The following is a 22,299-nucleotide window of genomic DNA, read 5'->3' as shown; positions in this document are numbered from 1 at the left end:
AAAGTGAATAAACCTTGAGGAAAATTAAAGTGAATAAACATAATATTATTTGAGGAAGATTAACTTTATTTTTTTTAAATCTCAAAATGATTTTCTTTGATGTATTAAGTTTGTTTAAAATTGAGGGCTTGTTCCATTGCATTTCCAGCTGACATAAGAAAGAAATTTTGCAGTGATGAAGAAAGAAATTATCCGACCACAAATTAACACAACAAATCAGCAAATTCATGTCTTGAGATCATCATCATCATCATCCATAGCCACAAACGGCAGGCACTACTACTTATACTGGATCCAATTAAACACTTGAAATACTAAGTTTTTTACTTCCTTAAACTTGTTACCCCCAAACTTGCAGTCACCCTCATAGTTGCATCACTAATGTTTCACAAACTCACTTAACTAATACCTGCAGCAAATAAATATCCCACAAAAAGGATGTGTTATTAAAACCCCCTAATTTTTAAAAAAATTGAGAAAATAAAAAAGTAGTAGAAAATATGTAAGTATGTACCCAAGATGAACGGTTTTCCTGTCTGAAGAAGCTGCTTCATAGCCAGATCCACTCTCCATCATGTTGAGTTGCAGCATATTTCTTGCATAGTATGCCTGTAAGGCAAAGTCTTGCCCACCTGGCATCATGCTCAGTTGCTGAAGCTTCTCATTTTCTTGAATCTGTAAATCATCATCAAATGAGCGTGTGTCATATCACATTACCTCCGTCTCCTATTAGAAGTCTTATTTTGCAACATTCAAGTCACTTACCTTGGCTCTGAGGGAGGCGTTTTCCTGCTCGAGCTGAGCTTCCTGCAGGGAGACAAAGTGAAGTAAAAATAAGGGAAAGAGTCAAGGAAAAAAGCAGTGATTTTGTGTTATAATTTGGCTGGTTTTAGTGTAAGAACTTTACCCTTTTCTGCAGACACTCAGTTTCTTCAAGGATCAGTTCATGCTGTGAACAACATTGCAAAAACTCAGTACAATTATCTGATAGTATATGTATAATTACAGAAACAAAAGGAATATTTTTTATTACACAAACAAAGAAATGCTAACAAACTGGATCACATGTAGACAATTAAAAATATTGTATGTCATTCTACCTTTGCATACAGATTAAATAAATTTATTAGTAGTATGAATTTGTGAATGAAGATTGAGAAATGTGGAGATTGAGGTGACCTAATGAAATTAAGAAAGGAAAAAGTCTAATACCATATTAATTTTCAACAAATTGAAAAACCCCAAAATGTGGAGTATTTATTTTCAGTAGAAGGAAGTATGACATAAGAAGGTTTAGATGTTACTATGATATTAACTACTAGTAGTCTACCAACTATTTATTTATTTATATAATGTAAATTTACCTTCTTGCCCTGATTCTTGAGATGCCTCTCTCAAGCCTACTCTCCAGCTGCTTCAACTCCTTTACATTTAGAGAGCTCAACCCTTCACCCTTAGATGCCTGCAGAAATTAAACCATATGTAATCCACTATTAGTTCTAAAAAAGTCACAAATTTCAGTTTTTATTTTAAAATTTAAAGTTATCCGCAATGTTATAATTTTTTGTTAATGGATGGAATATTTTTATAATGCGTAAAGGTCGAATGCTTCCTAACTATTTTTATCGAAATTTGAGTCCTTAACATTATCATTTTGATTATTTGGACCCTCACAAATAAACTCGGACCCGAATCGGTCCTCACTTCTAACAGAACCGTCAAAACATAGACGGTGATTGCAATTTGACTATATTAAATTACTAATGGTAATTAATTATACTTAATTATAATTCTTAATTCCTATTAAATTACAAATTATTCATTTTCATCTTGCAACTGATACTATCTTTTTTTCCCAAATTTTTCTAATAGGAAAAGAATTATAATTAGGTATAATTAATTACCATTAGTAATTTAACGTAGTCAAATTGCGGTATCGTCATTTTTGACGTATAAGTGGGGACGATTCAGATCAATTTATTTATGAGGACTGAATATAAAAAGATAATGTTAAGTTACGAAATTGATAAAGCGTACTATGTTAGGACTATTTGAACTTTACTCTTTTTATAATTAATTTATATAGATATAATAGCAAATTTGGGCAAATTGGAGAACTTATAAGGTTTCACAAAGGTGGTTCCTCAATATTCGGACATCAGTTCCTGGTGTTGCACCATTTGCATGCAAATTGCTGTCTTTTCAAGTAAATATTTATTACCTGTTTGTGTCCTGGAGCATCTGTATTTGCTGGCTCAGTTTCCTGGATTCTTGTTGGTAAAACTGCAGCAACGCAGGTTAAGTTAAATGCATTTATTTTGTGTAGTTAAATAGTATTAGTAAAAAATCTTACTTGGGTATTGATTTCTTGAGTAGTGCTACCATTTGAACCATCTAGAGTTGCTTTCTTGTATCTCTCAATGATCGATGTAATGCAGCTAAAATTATATATGAGCACCAATTAATTAATTTTCAAATGCAGTCTCGATTTTAAAATGGTGTTGCAAAAAATATAACAAAAAACTAGTACTCGTAATAAATAAAACAAGAGACATAATTTATAAAAACTCATTAAAATAACATATAAACTGTAATAAATAAAACACTCCTACACCATTCTTCAACACATGGTATATCAAGATATTCCAAAAGCAGTGTCTTTGTAATTAATTCACTTGCTCGTCCATGCATGTAAAAAGTGTAACACAAGTTCATGTAAATTTTCTAACACTTTCATCCATAAAGGCAAGAGAGAGAAAAGATAAAATCTTGAAAACTAGAAGTGGAAGTGGAAAATGAGAACTAGTGAACAGTTAGAATTTATATGTGAATTGCTGGAAAAGATCCACACACATTATGTGAAATCAGAAGGTGAAATCATGTAAGCTGAAAATGGAAAAGATAAATATGTGAAAAGGAATAAATTGCTATGGATTCTAGGAATGTTGAAGCAACAAGACATGACTACACTACTACTTGTGACAGCAAATTCATTTCAAGAATATATATAAATAGTATTCTCAACATATTCATGTCTCCAAATAAAAATTTTAAAAATGAAAATATAATTTACATTTATATTAACAAACAGTGCAATATGAATAGGATATTAATTACTGTAATTATATTTCATACTAATACAAGAAATTATATGCAGAAATAGTGAAAGCAAAATGTTCAAGACATACAATTAATCCTCAACTACATAACTAAATTATCCAATATGAGTACTAGTAGTAATTATTAGTAAAAGCTATTCCTATATTTTTATGCTCTAACAAGACCAGGAGATATCTACACAAGCCCTATCCAAATTTCCCTTTCTTATGATCTTTATTTTCCATCTTTGTGTGTCCCAGAATTGGAGAGACAAACAACCTAAGACAATAGAGATGTTCATGTATAATCTTGAAACACTGCAGAGTACTACAGGACAAAATTTTCAGTTAATTTGATATACAAGAATCACAAAATATTGTGGAGATTTATGTAATGATAGAATGAGAAATCCTTGGAAACCAAAACCCTGCAGAAAGCAAAAATGCAAGTCTTGAACAACAAATTTGTGAAAGAATCATAAACTACTTGTTTTTACCACTGCTTGTGTTGTCTGCGTGAGGTGTGATTCTTTCTTATGATACCTAGCTGTCTTGGATACATATTTATCATGATTACTTTTATTTTCTTCTAATACTGATCATTATTGGGTGTACTTTCCTCTTAATCTTTCTCAATTTTTTAAAATGTACAGATCTCTTTGAGGATTTCTACTTCTAAGGGCACTAGAAACTGCTGACATCGTTTGGCCCAACCTGAGAGCGGGCATGGATCGTCTCTTTATATTGGTCTCAACGAAAGTTGAGAACTAGGTTATCGTCTCATCGAATATTCAAAACCAATATAAAGAGACATAATCCTCTCTCTCAACACAGACAAATAGCATTATAAACACTAATTAAATGTAACTCATGACATTTTATTTTTAAAATAATAAAAAGAGATGAATTAAGCTAGGCCAGAAGAAAATCAAATTCAAATATATGCATAACATCAAACAAAACGTCAGAATTTACTTGTTGTGAGCGTATTCGTAGAGGCGGCCACGCTGGAGAAGACGATGGGGAGCAACTTCTGCATGCAGAGAACGGAAGCTCATAAGCTTTCTTCAAAGGCCATTCCTACGCTTGCAGAAAGTCACCTGTCGACTGGTGTTGTTCTCGATCCTTTTATCTCGATCTTTCCCTCCCCATCTCTCAACAACCCTAGCTACCTCCCCAATAATTGGGAGAGAGAAAGGAAAATAAAATTGTAAATAATTGCTCAAATCCAGACATGAACATGAACATAAACTCATCATCAGATCTTGTCCAAAAATCACAACATTTTTTTTGAAATCTAGGTATGTATATGTGTGTGTTTACACATTTTTAGGTAAACAACACACACACAGTTGATTTCTCCATGGAGAAATTAACTTTGAGAAACTTTTTGTTATTTGATCACGTAAAAAAAAAAAAAGAAGAGAGACTGATTTCAGATCTTCACACACAAATGAACAAAAACACGTACTGTTTTTTCTAATAAACAGTGAATCTAGCTCTTCTTATCTGAAAATGAGCTGTTATTTTTTTAAAAAAAAAAGCCAAAAACACACAAATTAAATCCGAACACTTTCCAACAACATCACAAATTTTCACAAATTCATTCAAACAGTTTTCTAAAAGAGATTCTTCTAGCTAGTCACGGAAAAAAAAGGATGGAAAATTAAGTAATGCAAAAACAACACGATTTATTTAGTTTGAGCTGCAGATCTATCTCAGGAAATGCTAAATTAGCTAAGAAAAAATAAATAAAAAACATTTGGAAACTGTGCCAAATGCATGGAGAAGCAAAATTCTACAAACCTGGAAAGCAATTGCTATTTTCCGGCGAAAACTTTGGTTTGGCGAAAGCTTACACGAGTTCCAACAATCCCTTAAAAAAAACCCTTTAACTAGGCTATTGAATGAAATCATCAACATATATACCTCTTTCTTTGTTTGTAGAGAGAGGGGCTGAGCATGAAAAGGACATGCTTACTATATAAACATCAAGGTGAAACTGTGGCTTGTGATGAATATCAGCTCTGCAGCAATTAATCACCAAAACGGAAATGGGAGAGACTTTTTTTGTTTATATTTTTTAAATAAAATAAAGTAGAACTTTTTTTTGTGTGTAGGATTTTGAAAATCATTATTGCATGCTAATGATCAATACTTATAATTAATAATGATGGTTTGTTCATAGTAAAGAAGTGAAATGAGATTATTAAATGAAATCAACCATATTGGGGTTTTAGAACTCCACGTGACAACACAATATCTAATTATAATTATTTAGTTGGATAAAATGGGATGCAAGAGTCCAAATTAGTTCTTCAGCTAATTGCATTTTTAAATGGATTTCTTATATAACAAATCCCTTGGATTACTAATAGGAAATTAATCTCAATTTTTCATGTTGTGATTCGAACTTTTGATTTACATTGGATCAAATTTATTTCAGTCAATTATGATTGAAAATTATTTTTGAAATAAAAATATAAAATAAAATCTCATCAATATAAAGTGTGTGGCACTAGTCACTAATTTGGTTAAACATAAAGTTTACATTTAAAATAGTTTCTAAAATTATTACTGTAAAAAAAGGTAGTAGTGAATTAGTTTGACTGGACTATGTCACTAGGATATATTGCCGATTGAGTTTTACCAATTTATTTATCTTTTGTAGGTACCGATTTTATCAAGTTTGGAAGTAGTGATTGAATTAATGGCCTGCTTTTTAGATTATTGGAAGTATTTGATAAGAAAAAAGAAAAAAAAAATATATGTCTGACCAGGTGCTGGGAAATAATGGTAAAAACATTACTTTGCACTATAAATATTTCAAAATATATGTCCATTAAATAAGGATTCATATTTTTTAGGCTGTCTCTAGATAACTTGATCTTATATTCAACTTTTATTCAGAATAAATATTATTCTAAATTCAAAATTATATCCACCTTATTTAAAAGTTGCTGAACAATAAGAAATTTAAACAAAAACACAACAATTTGAAATTAAATAAATTGAAGTGAAATCTGCACACATGAGAGACCAATAATTGAGTACGTAAGTCCGATTTCAAAAATTTTTTGGTCAAAATATTGAAACATATGACCTTTCCGTGGGTATCGAAATATTTACTCCATATAAAATGCTCAACAAATTATAATTAAAAATGATTTAATACAAAGAAAAAATAGAGAGAATAAAAATCGAAATAAAAACCCAAATTGGTACATTATTCACTAATTCAAGTTTGATCCCATTAATGGAATAGTGGCTTTGTGGTCCTAATGTGGACTGAAGTTAATGTAATTTTCATTGTCGTTTTCAAATATCTTTTTGGGAAATTTAAATTTTTTATCATGTGAATATGAATTGAAACGAATAATTTTAGAACCACTTTTTATTACTTTCCTTCTTTTACTATTTTTTTCTTTTTGAACTTGGCAGTTTTGATTAAAAAAGCTTTAATTAAAAGCTTTTCCATCAGCTCACTGAGTTATTTTATATAATTTCAATGAGATTAATTATTGCTCATCTTAAAACAATTATGTTATTGCCAACTAATATAAATCAGAACCTTAATTATAAAATTAAACTAAAATTTAAATCACTAGTAAAAAAAATTAATAAACAAGAAATCATTAGAATTACAGAAATATAAATTAAAAAATTGGAATTAAGTAAGATTTTTAAAAAGGTCGAAGTTGAACCACTAATTGAGAAATTTTTTTAAGAAATTTATCAGATTGGGCTTTTAATAAAGTGCCCACGCAATTTTTGGGGCCCGTTTCACATTAACCCAAGAAATATAATCCCTCCGCTTTTTTAAAAAAAGAATTCTTTCCATTTTAAAGCCAAAAAAAACCTTTAAACTTTCATTTTAAAATTTTACCCCTATAATCAATTTATTTACCCAAAATATTACAATTAACAACTTAAAGTGGGGCCCCAATGATTTTTTAGTATTAATTTCATTACATTTTTCCCTTCTTACCCCCAATTTTTTCCCCCATATTCTCTTAGTTTCAAAGCTTTAAAAAACCGGGCCATTTCAAAACCCCCCATTTTTTAGAAAACACGAGAGTATCGTTTTAATTTTTAAAAAATCACTGATAAATATCAAAATCAAGAATGAAAATGCTACAAATGTTATTATTTGACAATCACCCCCCAAGAATCAAGACAAAGATACTGAACATTTGTTCCAAGATAAAAAGAGAGGTCGGGCCCAGCGGGGATCGTTCTCGGATCTTTCCGACCCCCGGAGGAAAGATCGTCAACCCCCGAGGGTTTCGACCGTCCACCCGCCCAAAGAGCCCAGGAGGCGCTGGCTCCTCCCCTTCTTTCTTTCCACAGCTTGAATAAGAAGACAGAAAAAGCCCTACAGCTACAAGGCCGAGGCATATGAGGAGGACTTCCCGCCACGTGGGAACCCCCAGACATTCTTGCTGAATCCTTCGGCAAAGAATTGGGGCCAGGTATCCCCAAAATCCAAACAAGAGTAACATTCAAGAAAAAAAACAACCATCCCAGCTAAGGCGATTTGGGGCCCGAAAAAAATATGGACAAGAAACAAAAGGTGGAATGGAAGAACAGAACAAAGATATTGCCAGGTAACCTTTAAAAACGCATGTAACCACCAAACCCATAATTATTTTTCTTATATGATTTCAAATTTATTGAATTTTATGTAAATTGTACAAAAAAATTTAATCGGGGATAAAATTTAGAAAAATAGCCCCCCACTTTCATGTTCAAGCTATAGTAAGGGGAAATGATTTTTTTAAACTTTTATGAAGCCGGCTGGGCTCAATACAACTTAAAAAAAAGGAGTTTTATAATTTTTTACTAGATTTGAGCAGCCTAACAAACGCATTTAAGGGAAAAGAACTTAAAACTTTACCGCTGTTCTGAAGAAAACGAGCCAGCCCAAAAAAACCCACAAATCATATCTAGGTTATCTATGACTGAGCTAACCCTCATGAGTTTAAGCAGTAGAAACCACCAAACTTCGGTCACTCAACTAAAGAACGATGATCAGTTAATTTTTTACTATGTTGAGCTAGCCATACAACAACTGATGGTGTCCCCAAGCTTTAAACCCCCTGTACTAATGCCAAGCCCCAAAGGGCCAACAAAAAGAACATGATTAGATCAGTCGTACTGTCTGAGCTACCCTTTTTAAGCCTTTTGGGGCCCCCATGACAACTAGGTGGGGTCAACAATTTTCCCGGTTTTCCCCTTTCCTCAGGTAAATTAAAAAGCATTCAAGAAACAAATCATCATCTTCACCAAAACCGCTCTCGAGCAACAAACTGACCAACAGATACACTTCCCGTACACGTCAGCATGCTTGATTAATTTAGCACTATTCAACAAATGATCAACAATCCACACCATAAAGCAACCATTTTTATATTTTGTTCACCTTTTTAAATTTTGATGTTCACAAAAATTTAAAAGAAAAGGAAAGAGACACAAAGTTAAAAAACAACAATCTCAAGAGAATCTGGTATTGACTTCAAAATTCCAATTTATCTTTCCAATTCAATGTTTTTTTAAAAAAAAAACCAATCCCAAGTTTTTCAATCCTTTCGAAAACCCAAATTAAACCTAAAAATACCTTCCAAAGAACAAGAGATAATAAAAATCCCGAAAATTTCTTGAACTTCAAAACAGCTACCCCAAACTGCAAATCACAACTGAAATTGAATTTCAAAACAAAAAGTAGAATGAAAGGGGCATACCTGTAATAAACAGAACCGAAAAGGAAGAGAGAAACAGCAGAGAGGTCCGATCTATGATCTTTATCATCTCAATAAGCTTATCAAAATCTTCCCTTTTTCGTCTTCTTCTACGTTTCCTTGTTTACGCGATTCGTATCACCGAATTAATTTGCTGGGGCTAATTGGGAGGAGTTGAATGGACCATTCAACAACTTGTAATTTCAGCTTTTTCCACTCATCTACCCAAGATAATTCTGCTTTCTAATTTATTGGTGTTTCATTCCATTCGATGCTTTGAAACAGTCCGGCGATGGGAATTAGATCTTTCGTCGATTTTTTTTGTTCTTGATTCTTTGTAATCCAACCAGATTTGTGTTAGGAGTTATTTTTATTGATTCGAATTTGCAAAAAATAATTTTTTTCATGCAATATTATTAATTATGAATTCACAAATGACACGATACTTGTGTTATAGATTTAGTCTAAGCACCCACACAATATACTCGAAATTTAAATCTTAAATCAATGTTTACTATTGTATTATGTGTTAAGGTTTACTGTATCAGTTTATGTACCTATTACTATTATTAATAATATTAGCATTTCATCGTGATTTATTATGTATTTCACTTATTAAATTTTGGGGTTTTTATATTAATGTTATTTACACTTTCTTTTTTTTGATAAAAAAATCTGAAGTATATCTCTTATTATAAATTTAAATACTATAAAAGTATCAATTTTCAAATTTCCAAATCAAAATAGGACAAAAATTGAAGAACGAATATAGTACTTTCAGTATAATTAGATAGTCCATCCTTTGGGGAAAAAAAAAATGGGCCGATTTTAACAAATAATTTAAGCATGTAAAATGTAATAATTGGATTGTGAGTCTGGGAAAATTTTGGGCCCCAATTAAATGTTTGTTTTATAAATTCAGTTTTTTATCCCTTTAATAATTTTCTGATTTTATTTTTCTTATTTTTTAGTTATTGTTTTTAATCTCAAATTATCTCGCACAATCAACAAAAGCAATTGACGCTAATTGCTTTCCCGTACCCTGTTTATAATAATTAAGTCATTTTGTTTTTTTTGTACTTAATAATAATATAGTCATTTTTTTTTTAGAAAAAGTAAACCCTTTTTCCCTTATTTTCCCTTCCTTTTTTTCTTTTAAATCTTTTTTTTAAATTTTTTTTTTATTTTTTTCTTTTTCTTTTTCCAATTTTTTTTTTAATCTTTGTGTCAAAAAGAAATCCATTCTATGAAATGGAGGGAAAAAAATTTAGAGAATTAGATACCAATAACAAAACTAATTTAATATCACACTTTTAGAAAAACCCAAACCAAAAAACCCACACCCCAAATTTTAAAATCCATTGTTACTTGAATTCAAAAGACAAGATTAATGAATCAAATGAAATCGAATTTGATTAAAGAGAAAAAAGCACAGGGGGCCATGAGAACAAATTTTGAAAAATTAAACCCGCTACAAAAAATACTAGCACAGTACAACAATTAATTTACAAAACGGAAAAAACAAACATGACACTAAAGTTGATTATGAATCAAAACGGCAATTCGGGGTCCTCCTCCAGGAGTGAAAAGTCTATTCGGACACACAAGGCCAAAGGGCGGGGGGGAGGAGAGGAAAATTATTAAGGTTTACCGGGAAAAATAGGGGGCAAGTTTAGATTGTGTTCCATTTAAAAGGGATGCGCAAACGATTAGGTTTAGATATATAGAGTGAGATTGAAATTTACCCAAATGGTGAAAAGACATGTTATGTGAAGGAAAGGGATCTTGGATTGTTTTTAAGGGTTTTTAGATTCATGTGAATGGATGGATAATTATTGTTTCCAAATAGAAGGAGAATCCCCTATTCGGGGCAAAGGGTTTTTTAATTATTTGTTTACTAGTTATATACTCATTTAAACGTTAATTTTTAAAATTTTGGGAAATTTATATCTCGTTGCGAAAAATTGAATTTTTATTTGTATTAAGTCATCATTGTGTCGGGTAAAAGTTATGTTCTTATGTAGCGACTTGTATAGATGGTTTTTTTAAGAAATCGTGTTTCAAGTTTAAGTTTATCAATCATGTCTTTGTCATGTTGACACGTCAATTTATAATTTAGAAAATTTGAAAATAAACAAAAAATAAGAAAAAAAAAAGAAACCATTTTAACGCAAACCCCTAAAATACCCATGAAACTGTAAATATATACGGCATATTCTCAAACAAAATGGGTACCCCGGGAGCACCATAAAATTTAAACTATAAAAGCAAAAGAAACCCTAAACCTCCCCCCGCTAAATCCTTTGCTGCGCTGTGATTCATTTCATCTACTCTGTTGGAAAACCCCTTCATTCTCTCTATCGCTCTAAATCCTTTTTGATCTCTGTATTTATCCCTTAATTCACGATTCTTGCGCTCCTTGATTTTGTTAATTTTTAAAAATGATTTGTAGTAATTTTTTTTCTTTTTTTTGTTTTTTTTTTTTTTTTTTTTTTCCCGATTTTTGAATTGAGAGAGTGAGTAATTGGGTCCTGTTAAGCCATGGCTCTTTGGGGAACTGCTTCTTTCATTTTTTTTTTTTTTCTTTGACTTTTGGATGAATGCTGTAGATCTGTGATTGGTCTTTGAGTGATGTGTTGAGTGGTTAACTGCTTTCATTTGGGTTTCGTGATTGTGATTGCGTTGTGTTCGATCAGAAATGATAATTCTGATGTTCATTTGTTGTTGTTTACTCTTTTCATTGTAAACTGGAAATAAAATCATTATTAGCTAATTGAGTTAGCCATACACTATTAAACAATGTTGAGAAATAAGGAGGTGATGTTCAACTACATGTTAGCTATGGATTGCTCACTGTTTACTTGAAATTATGCTTTTCTATGGTCATCTCACATCTGTTCATTGAAAGCCCTCTCTAGTCAAAATTTTGCCTGGAGTAGGAAGATGATTAAATTTTATTAGAAAAATTAGATTATACATATAATAAAATAGACATATGTTGATACCATGATGCTTGATGTTTGCTTGAATTTATGGTATTGTATCATTTGTTTCATGGTTATAAATTTATACTGATACTGAACATCATGCTGAATTATCTTTGTTTCGGAAGTGGACATTTGGTTGTCATGTATATTCACTATGGGGGAAGGTGTACCTAATTTTAAGAAGGCTTTAATCTAAAATCGAAGTTTTTTGAACCAAATCCTTAAATTTATTAGTGTTTGCGTCTTTATGGTTGTAGACTGATTGTTAACATTATTTGATGTATTATTCAGGTTTTGCATTCTACAGCAAACAAAAATGCAAACAAGACACTTATTGTGTCTGAGTTCAATGGTGTAAAGGTCGAGACTAGCTAAGGATTTTCAGATGGGTGTCACAAATAAGACACCAGAATTCATCAAGATGAATCCCATTGGAAAGGTATGTTTGGATATGATTCTGAATCATCAAAATCTTTGCCTTTTCGTTTTATTTTTCCTTATTTCAACATTTGTCTTTTGTAGATTCCTGTTCTTGAAACACCTGATGGCCCATATTTGAGAGCAATGCTATTGCACGCTAGGTAAGTAACCTCTTGTTAAACGTGGAGACTTGCAAGCTTATTTGCCCTGTCCTGATTCTTGCTTCTGTTGTGCAGTGGCTCGGTTAAACCCGACAACAACCTGTTTGGCTCTTCCTCTATTGAATACGTAAGGGACTGTTGTTTGGATTCTGGACATGGAGTAGTCTTGCTTTTATTTATTTTCATATGCTTAATAATTTCTCCCATTCTTATGTTTTTTTGTTTGGTTTATTGGATTCCGCAGGGTCAAATTGAGCAATGGATTGATTTTTCTACTAATGAGATTGATGCTCATATAGCGGTTGGCACTACCCCAGACTTGGTATCCGTCCACATCTTCCTCCGGTAATGCTACTTATGCTCATTTGCAATAATCATATATACTGCAGCTCAGTAGCTCCGATATTCTGGTTACCGTTTGACTGAAGTTGCATATATATTTTTATATATGACAGGCCGAGGAGGCTGCAATTGCTTCTCTGAAGAGAGGCTTGACAGCTTTGAACACCCATCTTGCGTCTAACACCTACTTGGTTGGACATGGTGTCACTCTAGCTGATATCATCACAATGTCTATTCTGGCTAATGGAATCAAGGCAATCTTGATAAAGAGCTTCACCTCAGAGTTCCCACATGTCGAGAGGTACTTTTGGACCTTGGTTAACCAGCCAAAGTTCAAGAAAGTGTTGGGTGACATCGAACAAGCCAAATCTGTTCCACCTGTTTCAACCAAGAAACATGGACAGCCCAAAGAAGCTGCGAAACCTAAGCCAGAACCAAAGAAGGAGGCCAAGAAAGAAGAACCCAAGGCTGTAGTGGAGGAAGAAGAAGCACCTAAGCCAAAGGCGAAAAATCCCTTGGATCTCTTACCTCCTAGTAAGATGGTTCTTGATGACTGGAAGAGACTATACTCTAATACAAAAACGAACTTCCGTGAGGTTGCTATCAAAGGTATGGTTATGTTGGAAAATGTGCATGACCTTATTGTATGCATGATTATGTTATAGTGATTGGCTCGTGTCTGAACTACATTTGCTTCATCTTGTAGGTTTCTGGGACATGTACGACCCAGAAGGATACTCCCTTTGGTTCTGTGACTACAAATACAACGATGAAAACATGGTATCTTTCGTCACCATGAACAAAGTGGGAGGTTTTCTGCAGCGCATGGACTTGGCCCGGAAGTATGCTTTTGGAAAGATGTTGATCATTGGTGCAGAGCCTCCATTTAAGGTGAAGGGTTTGTGGCTGTTCGGGGGCCTGAGATTCCTCAGTTTGTTATGGATGAGTGCTACGACATGGAGCTTTTCGAGTGGAGGAAGGTTGATATCAGCGATGAGGCACAGAAAGAGCGCGTGAGCCAAATGATTGAAGATGCTGAGCCATTCGAGGGCGAGCCTTTGTTGGATGCCAAGTGCTTCAAGTGAGGGATAGATACACATGGTTTTTGCAAAACAACTCACTTTACATCTCTGTACTTTTGTCTTTCCGAGCTCTGAATTTTCTATCCTTGATACAGGAATGTTTTACTATATTTAGCAACTGCTTTCCAGTTTTGTAGCTTGTCTTTTTGAAACTTTGAGTTTGCTTTGACTTTTTTCAATCATTGTTGATTTTTATTGATGAGTTGGAATTATACTTTTCATCCCTATTGCTTTTAGTTATGCTGCATGTTTGGCATATATTGAAGATATTCGTCTTTGAAGCTGGTATAATCTAGTAATTTATAAAAAAAAAAAACGGGTATTTTACTATTTTTTCATTAGTCAACCTTCACTAGTATTTTGCCAGAAATTGTCATGTGTTACGTAATAAAAGATGAAACTTATGATTCATTGGTATAAAATAAGATGTCCAGATTCGATGTATCATTTTCCTTGTATCAAAATATCCAATCAGCGGACGTCACTGCTGACTTATTTTGGAAAGGAGTATCAATCTATAGTAATCGTTCTTGTATATGTCTACTTAAATCTCTAATTTATTGCGCCTTAAATCTCTAATTACGGCGCCTTAAACTCTGATTTATTGTGAATGGAAAACGTTTATGCAGGTCAACTATTATAACTATTCATAATGGATAGTACTGCCTCTGTCTACATAAGTATATATTTTTTTAATTTTAAAAAGTCATTTTTTGAATAAAATGTAATTATTCTCCATTAATAACACTTAACTAATAACACTTCAGTTGCTTGTTTTTTTAATCTTTTTATATTTTAATAATTGTGTATTAAAATTTGTGTTCAACCAACCGATACATGTACTCTTGTGAGAAATTGTGATTTGCTTTTGGAAAAGCGAAAAATATCATGTGACCAAAATATTTGATTATTTGAACGATATCATTTGATACATTCAGTTAGTAATATAATTGGCCATTTTTTATAATTACGAGATAGAATAAAATTTGACCGAGAACTTCAGGGTTTTTTTTTTTTTTTTTTCATTTGCACTATTAATCAAAATGTTTACAAAAGAGTAAGAATACAAATTGTTTACAAAAGAGTAGGTACGCAATATCTATTTGTAGCATCCGGTCTCTTCCATTTTCAACCCCTATAAATAGAGGAATCGACTTGAGCAAATGGGCAGCACTTCAACCACTGCATTTTCACTTCTTCCCAAATTTCAGCGAAAAATTTTGATCTGCAAAAACATGGGAAACACAGCTGAAGAGAAGCCGCAAATTCCACTTCTCACACCTTACAAAATGGGAAATTTTCAGCTCTCTCATAGGTAATTTCAGTCATCATCTGTTTTGATTATAATAAAGTAACTGTAAATTTAGTTTGGCATGAGAATTTAGGATATTATTTATTTGAAAAGGTGATACTTTTATTTTGTGAAATTTAGTTGTCTTTCCTTAATGTTGTGGATAATGTTTTGTGTTTTCCTGCATTTTTAGCCTTTCAGTGTTGATTTAAATGGTTTGCAGTTGGGAATGGTTCTTGGAAAAATGTCCCAAGAAATTTATGTACTGTGAAATATTAGTTAAAATTGGCACTTAAGTTTAATTAATGTGTTGATATAAAAATTGCAGATTTACTTAGAAAATTGGCATTGAAATACTCATTTGCCACTTTGTCGTTTTGTGTGTGTTGACAAAATGTGTGAAATTTCTCATGGTATTGTTCTTGGATAGAGTACAAAATTTGTAAATTGAGTTTTCAATCATTACAAACATTGGTGAAGATGAGAAGTTGGGGGCTCTCTTTTCTTCAAATTCATGAGATTCATGGCCTATGTAGCTTTGAGGTGGTTGTCTAAAGCTTGCATTGATTAACTAATGTGCGATTTAATAGTTCATTCACACAAGATGAAGATGATCTTGATCCAACAAAAAGTTTTCTTTCATGGATATGAATATGCTTTTCTCCTTGCCTAAGTCGCCTTTCCTTTGTTCAGAGAAGGGCATTTCTCGATATGATCAAGATCGTTTTTCGTCTTTCTTTTCTGTCTTAACACGTCTCTCCATTTCAAAATGACTCTACTACTCTCATGTGGATTGAGCTGGTCTTGTTGAGTTGTTAATACTCATGGTTGCTTTGGCATCATACACTTTTTAAAGCTAATTCGACTCTTGTCTGTAGTTAGAGGTTCTACGCCTGAGTTGTCTCTACTTGCACGAAGATGATCAGTGTGTTTTGATAAAGTAGTCATTGCTTGCAGATTGTGATTTCATGAAATGTGTATTCATACAGAGTTGTTCTGGCACCACTGACAAGGCAGCGGTCTTTCAAGAACGTGCCTCAGCCCCATGCCGTGTTGTATTACTCTCAGAGAGCAAGCAAAGGCGGGTTAATGCTGAGCGAAGCAACCGAGTTTCTGATACTGCACAAGGGTAAGTTGATGGTGCTGTGTGTTTCAAGCATTCTGCTTCTAGTCTCGTTAGTAGTTCTTGCTGACAGGACATTTTCCCTTGTAGATACCCTGAGACTCCGGGGATCTGGACAAAGGAGCAAGTGGAGGCGTGGAAGCCCATTGTAGACGCAGTTCATGCCAAAGGTGCAGTCTTCTTTTGCCAGATTTGGCATGTAGGCAGGTTTCAAACACAGGTATTCCTTGATTTTATTAGGATCCTCAGTTGTTATTATGGTTGTTTGCCTGGAAATGACACAACGTTTACTTGGATTTGCATCTTCGTGACTACTTTTAAAGAGCGTTGCAATCACAACTCCCCTGTTTTACCATTGAGATCTTGTTAGTCGAGTTGTGGAAAACCGTAGATGTTCTCTAAAACTCTTGCAAAAATTCTGAAATTCGTGTAAATGTTGTGTTACATCCGACCATTAACCTCTGTTCGTTTCCATCGTATGTTATTTTTGGTAATTGCAACTTTAAATTTAAAAACTGTGTTATGGTGGACTCTAACGTGAGACATTTGGCCTCACATTAACCACTCTGCCGTTTCCATCCTTTGTTACTGACTGAATTGCATCATTCAGGGTTTCAGCCAAACGGGCAAGCTCCGATATCGTCCACGGACAAAGCACTAACTCCACAAATCCGGTCTAATGGCATTGATGTTGCTCGATTCTCGCCTCCACGTCGCCTCACAACCGAAGAAATCCCACAAATTATCAATGACTTCAGAATTGCTGCAAGGAATGCTATAGAAGCCGGTAAGCCACTCGTGATTATGCACACGAACCTACACTTGTTTTACGCCAAAATCTCCACCAACTCACTCTCTCCCTCTTCATCAGGTTTCGATGGAATTGAGTTGCACGGCGCTCACGGCTATCTCATAGACCAGTTCTTGAAAGACGGGGTGAACGACCGGACGGATCAATACGGAGGGTCTCTCGAGAACAGGTGTCCGTTTCGCTCGTGAGATCGTCGAGGCTGTGATAGCAGAGGTAGGGGCCGACAGGGTCGGCATCCGGCTCTCGCCCTTTGCAAACTACATGGAGTCCGGGGACTCAGATCCTATCACTCTCGGCCTTCACCTGGCAGAGACGCTAAGCAGATACGGGATTCTGTACTGCCACATGGTCGAGCCGAGGATGAAAACCGTGGGCGAGAAATCCGAGTGCCCGCACAGCCTTGTCCCGATGAGACGGGCGTTTAAAGGAACCTTTATTGTCGCAGGTGGCTACGACAGGGAAGATGGGAACAAGGCCGTGGAGGAGGATCGCGCTGATCTCGTTGGTTCGGACGCCATTTCTTGGCTAACCCTGATCTGCCTAAGAGGTTTGAGGTGAATGCTCCTTTGAATAAATATGATAGGGACACTTTCTATACACCTGACCCTGTTGTAGGCTATACTGATTATCCATTTCTTGATGAAACTGTTTGATTTGGAAGTCAGATCAATAGCCAAATTTGGAATTACATGTGTGAGATGTCTCCATTTTATGATTTAGTAAAAGGGTGAAGGGGTTTTCACGTTGAGATTTGTTGTAGTTTGAATTAACACCTATCTTAAAGAAGTTTGTAATAGTGAGTATTTGTGCGCTTTTACTTTTGTACTTGTGCATTTTCTTTTGAATCATAAATGTTGTTTTGCGATATTTTGGTATAAAAAAAGTTGTTCCCCTCAAGAGCAGTGAAAAAGGCAATGTGGATCTCCTGCTCTAACACTCGCAATACGTAAAATAATGTTATAACATGTAAGCGATGTTGGGATTTTATAACGTTATATTATTATGTTGTGAATGTTGGAGTAGGAATGGAGTAGGAGTGTAGGAGTAAGAGATTCTTTCCGCAAAAAGATTTGTTTCTGTTTCCCATGATATATGAAATGCAAAGTGTTAAAGTTTATGGATAAGTGAATCTAATGTCGATTTAACCGAATCACTCATGGATAAGTGAATCTAACGTCGGTTTAACTGAATCACTCAAATGTAATGTCATTTCATAAGAGTATGCATTTTTAATTTTAAAATTATTTTTCTCTCTAATAAAATGAAAATTTTATTCTTCGATCTAACAATACTTTAATTATTTTTTCTTTCTATTTCTTTGTTACTCTAATAATTGTGTAATCAAACGCGTCTTCAACCAAAAGTGGACACCCTCGTGGGATAAAAGGAGTTATGTAACTATTTATTCCGTCTAGTTTAAGATGTTTATTTTCTAATTTCATTTACTCTAATATATAATAATACATTTTTTTCTTCTCTTAACTTTTTCTAATACTCCTATTCAATGACATTTTTTCCCTCAATTTTATTATTCTCAATAATTGTGGTTGTAGTTGGTTCGGTATAATATGCAGATAAAAGGAAATAAATTAAATGTTAATAATACTCTCATTTAGCACCCTTTTTATTTGGGTCTCTTCCCCAAAAATAATCTATTTCTATTTATTTAATAACTTTTCTAACCTCATTTATTAATTTGAATCAACAATACTCCAGTAACTTTATTTTTCTATCTCTATGTTACTTTATCAATTATTAATTAGGATTTATAGTAAAAATTATGAAATTAAAATTTTAGATTATCCTACAATTTTAAAAAACGATCAATGCCCTATAATCTATGATTTAAGAAAATTATATATGCATTTGGAAAAAGAAAAATACTCCATCATGCAACCAAAATGTTTGGCAATTCAAACATCATTTAATACCTTAAGTCAATGATAAAAGTACACATTTTAAAGTTGTGACATATACTAAATTTGATCAAACATTGCAGATTGTAATTTTTTGTCATTTGTCAGTTTTTGTCATTCCTCTATTTATAGCAGCCGGTGGATTTACTTCAGCATCGAATGAGATGGCACCAATAATATCTTCCATTTTCAACCCCTATAAATAGAGGAATCCACTTGAGCAAATTGTCACTTCATCATTTCCTACACCACTGCCGATTTCACTCCTTCCAAAATTTCAGCAAAAAAATCTTGATCTGCAAAAAACATGGGAAGCACTCCTGGAGAGAAGTCCAAATCCACTTCTCACCTTACAAAATGGGAAATTTTCAGCTCTCTCATAGGTAATTTCAGTCATCATCTGTTTTAATTGTAGAGTAATAAAAATATACCTATTTACTAAGATTTTTTGGGAAATTTTTTATTGAGTACTAAAATTTTGTTTGGCATGAGGGTTTAGGATTTTATTTTATTGAAAAGGTTATCTTTTATTTTGTGAAATTTAGTTGTTTTTTTCCTTAATGGTGTGGATAATGTTTTGTGTTTTCCTGCATTTTAGCCTTTCATGTTGGGTTTAAAAAGACTTTGCAGTTGGGAATGGATATGGTGGAAAATTTTATTTAAAAAAGGCCCTTAAGTTTAATTTATGTGTTTATATAAAAATGATTAAAATAAAACTGAAATTAGTGTGGCATAAATTGTTTGGGGGTGGTAGTGCTGTTGGACTCAGTGTGTGGATTTGATCTTAACAAAATGTGTGCATATTTCTCATAGTATTGTTCTTGACAAAATTTGTAAACTGTGTTTTCAATCGTCACAAACATTGGTGAAGATGAGAAGTTGGGCTCTCTTGAGTTCTTTATATTCATGAGATTCATGGCCTAAAGTAGCTTTGAGGTGGTTGTCTAAAGCTCGTATTGGCCTTTCTTGATCGAATAATGTGTGATTTAGTTCATTTACACAAGATGAGACGATCTTGATCCAACAAAAAAGTTGTTATTCATGGATATGAATATGCTTTACTCCTTGTCTAAGTCGCCTTTCCTTGTGTTCACGAAGGGCATTCCTCATATGATCAAGATCGTTGTTTTCTCTTTCTTTTCTGTCTTAACACGTCTCTCCATTTCAAAATGTCCCTACTATTCTCATGGGATTGAGCTGGCCTTGCTGAGTTGTTATTACTCATGGTTGCTTTGGCATTATGCACTTTTCTGCTATTAGAGGACGCTCTCGGGAGTTGTCTCTACACACAAGTGATTTCCTTATAGCACGAAGATGGTTACCGTGTTTGGATAAAGTAGTCATTGCTCTTGCAGAATTTGTTTTAATGAAATGTGTATTAATTCATTCTGTTTTCGACAGAATTGCTTTGGCGCCACTGACAAGGAGCGGTTTTCAAAAAACGTGCCTCAGCCTCAGCCTCATGTCGTGTTGTATTATTCCCAGAGAGCAAGCAAAGGGGTTTTATGTTGAGTGAAGCAACCAGAGTTTCTGATACTGCACAAGGGTAAGTTGATGATGCTGTGTGTTTCAAGCATTCTGCATTTTATATCTTTGACAAAAGCATTTTGCTCGTGTAGATACCCCAATACTCCGGGATCTGGACAAAGGGGCACGTGGAGGGGTGGAAGCCGATTGTAGACGCTGTTCATGCCAAAGGTGCAGTCTTCTTTTGCCAGATTTGGCATGCAGGCAGAGTGTCAAACACAGGTTGTTATTATACCTTTGTGCGTTTCCATCCTTTCTATTCTGTGGTGATATGCCATGGTGGACTTGAATGTGAGACCTTTGGCCTCCCTTAACCACCTGCTTTGTTACTCACTGATTTCATCATTCTGCGGGTTTCAGCCAAACGGGCAGCTCGATATCGTCCACGGACAAAGAACTAACCCCACAATTGTCTAATGGCGTTGATGTTGCTCGATTCTCGCCTCCACGTTGCCTTACAACCGAAGAAATCCCACAAGTTGTCAATGACTTCAGAATTGCTGCAAGGAATGCTATGGAAGCCGGTAAGCCACTGTGATTGTGTACATGAACCTACACTCGTTTTCACCAAAATCTTCATCAGGTTTCGATGGAATTGAGTTGCACGGCGCTCACGGCTATCTCATAGACCAATTCTTGAAAGACGGGGTGACGACCGGACGGATCAATACGGAGGGGCCCATTGAGCAGGGGGTCGTTTCGCTCGTGAGATCGTCGAGGCTTTGGGAGCAGAGGTAGGGGCAGACAGGGTCGGCATCCGCCTCTCACCCTTTGCAAACTATATGGAGTCCGGGGACTCGGATCCTAACACTCTCGGCCTTTACCTGGCCGGCGTTGAGCAGATACGGGATTCTCTACTGCCACATGGTCGAGCCGAGGATGAAAACCGCGGACGAAATTCGAGTGCCCTCACAGCCTTGTCCCGATGAGACGGGCGTTTAAAGGAAAACCCTTTTTTGTCCGGGTGGGTACGACAGGAGAGCGGGAACAAGGCTGTGGGGGGGATCGCCTGATCTGTTGGGTCGGACGCCATTTTTGGCTAACCCTGATCTGCCTAAGAGGTTTGAGGTGAATGCTCCTTTGAATAAATATGATGGGAGTACTTTCTATTTACATGATCCTGTTGTAGGCTATACTGATTATCCATTTCTGATGAAACTGCTTGATTTCTGGAAGATTTAAGGTTAGATCAATAATCACATTTGGAAATACATGTCCCCATTTTATGATTTAGTATCTCATCAAGAGAGATGTTTTTCTATGTTGAGATTTTGTTGTACTTGAATTATCACCTATAAAGAAGATTGCAATTCTGTGTATTTGTGTGCTTTTACTTTTATTCTTAGCCATTTTTTTATCGATAAATAGGCAGAGGCAGAGTCAGTTTGATTTTTTTTTGTGTATATTGGCAGAAAATTTTGATAGTTAACAAATCATCAAAACTAACATAATCAACAAGCCAGTGACACAATCCCATCAGCAAAATCATTATGAATTCAGCTAATAAACTCATCTCAGTAAAAATAACAATCAATTTTATACATCGTGCTGTTAATTTCTTAATTACTCTCTTACTTTTGGGAGAATTTAAGTATATAGACTAATTTGTAAGGAGGCATTTATGAAGAGATTTGAATAAATTTACAAATTTATATAACAAAATATACTTTACTCAAGGAGGGTATACCATCTAGAAAATGCATGCTCCTATAGTCTAATTTATCAAAAGAAAAGACGTTGTATTTACCACTTCACTAATAGTATCTTGCCATAAATTGTCATGTGTTACGTAGGCAGTGAAGT

The 22,299-nt window shown here is 34.2% G+C and overlaps 4 pseudogenes; 3 read left to right on the top strand and 1 right to left on the bottom strand.

Annotated features, from left to right (window-relative positions):
• Window positions 1-335: 335 nt before the first annotated feature.
• On the bottom strand, window positions 336-4,354 carry LOC125199846 (annotated as a pseudogene).
• Window positions 4,355-12,108: 7,754 nt separating this feature from the next.
• Window positions 12,109-13,964, top strand: LOC125199845 (annotated as a pseudogene).
• Window positions 13,965-14,927: 963 nt separating this feature from the next.
• Window positions 14,928-17,795, top strand: LOC125199840 (annotated as a pseudogene).
• A 1,198-nt stretch (window positions 17,796-18,993) lies between these two features.
• LOC125199843 lies at window positions 18,994-21,678 on the top strand (annotated as a pseudogene).
• Window positions 21,679-22,299: the final 621 nt, after the last annotated feature.

The sequence above is a fragment of the Salvia hispanica genome, unplaced genomic scaffold (genome assembly GCF_023119035.1).
Source record: "Salvia hispanica cultivar TCC Black 2014 unplaced genomic scaffold, UniMelb_Shisp_WGS_1.0 HiC_scaffold_702, whole genome shotgun sequence".
Classification (NCBI taxonomy): Eukaryota; Viridiplantae; Streptophyta; class Magnoliopsida; order Lamiales; family Lamiaceae; genus Salvia; species Salvia hispanica.
This window is presented reverse-complemented; position numbering and strand designations above follow the sequence as displayed.